Below are 1257 nucleotides of genomic sequence, written 5' to 3'. Positions count from 1 at the left end.
TCAGCCGCTTCATTTACGGGCCCGGCAAGGAAAGGGAGGGAGAGAGGGAGGGATGGGGGGGCTCCCCTTCAACCCCTCTCATTCCCGGGAGGGTTTCGCCTTCTGGGGTGACTTGGTGCTGTGGTAAAGGTGCATAGTTTCGTACACGGCTTGCTGGGGAGATGCTCCGGGCACGCGGCTGCTCCTTTTGCATCAGGGCAAACGCGAAGTGGGGGAAAGCCCTGCACTCCGGGCAGCTCAGTGCTGTCAAATACAACTCACAGGCACAACACAGGCTGGAGGAGACTTTATAAAAAAATCCCCAAAACACCGACTTGTCAGTGCACCAGGAAAACCTTCATTCCCTTTCACCACTCTTCTCTTCCAGCCCTCCCTCAGTGCAGAAAGTCCCCGGGAATGGCAGAGCCTGGTGACATGCCCGTGGGGTCGGCAGGCTGGCTCTGCTCCACACACCCCTTGGGGACACCTTCCACTATCCCAGGTTGCTCAAAGCCCTGTCTAACCTGGCCTTGGAAACTTCCAGGGATCCAGGGGCAGCCCCAACTTATCGGGGCAACCTGTGCCAGGGTCTCCCCACCCTCACAGGGAAGAATTTTTTCAATATCCCATCTAACTGTGCCCTCTGTCAGTGTGAAGCCATCCCCTCTTGTCCTGTCACTCCAAGCTCTTGTCAAAGATATGACAGTGAGAACATCCAAAACTGAAACCCCAGTGCACTCTCCTCTCTATATGGAAGCACCGTCAGAAAGGCACTTTGGGGGAGTTGGGCTTTGAAACAGAATTGTATTTGCAACCACTAGAAAAGCCCAAAACAGATGAAAGAGCTGAAACCTCTGCAGGCTCAGCACACCACAAACTCACACCCAAATCAGTCCCTCGCTCTTGCTGCCCTCTGAGTTTGTGGCCTTTGGGAGCAATTGAGGCCGGGCGAGTGCCTCTATCAGTATCTCTGTGACTCTATTAAACATTGTAGCACTCCCCTCACCTCCTTGTGAAAGAGGGGAGACCCACAAAACCCATTGGCATCCTGGGAGAGTGACACAAAAAGACTTTATTTCTTTTTCAGCACCTTAAGGCACAAAGCAGAGTCCACCTGTGTGTGACAGGGCCAGCCCATCCCTCTGTCACCACCCTGCTTGCTGAGATTTCTGTCCTTCCAGTGCTGGTGGAAAGCGACAGAGAGGTGAGGCAGAGGTAGTGCTGTGGGTGCATAACCCATTGTGGTGCCTTTCTGGGGTTCAGCCGGAAAGGCGCCAC

The 1257-nt window shown here is 54.3% G+C and overlaps 1 long non-coding RNA gene across 7 annotated transcripts in view; it reads left to right on the top strand.

The window, feature by feature from the left end:
• Positions 1 to 571: 571 nt before the first annotated feature.
• LOC108447840 overlaps positions 572 to 1257 on the top strand; it is a 21222-nt gene continuing 20536 nt past the window's right edge. For 6 of the 7 annotated variants that reach the window (XR_001863538.1, XR_001863543.1, XR_001863541.1 and 3 more), the window contains exon 1: positions 572 to 1183. This is a non-coding gene — a long non-coding RNA (uncharacterized LOC108447840). The remainder of the gene's footprint in view (positions 1184 to 1257) is intronic. The other variant, XR_001863539.1, reaches the window with a different exon arrangement.

This window comes from Corvus brachyrhynchos, unplaced genomic scaffold (assembly GCF_000691975.1).
Source record: "Corvus brachyrhynchos isolate BGI_N302 unplaced genomic scaffold, ASM69197v1 scaffold597, whole genome shotgun sequence".
Classification (NCBI taxonomy): Eukaryota; Metazoa; Chordata; class Aves; order Passeriformes; family Corvidae; genus Corvus; species Corvus brachyrhynchos.
This window is presented reverse-complemented; position numbering and strand designations above follow the sequence as displayed.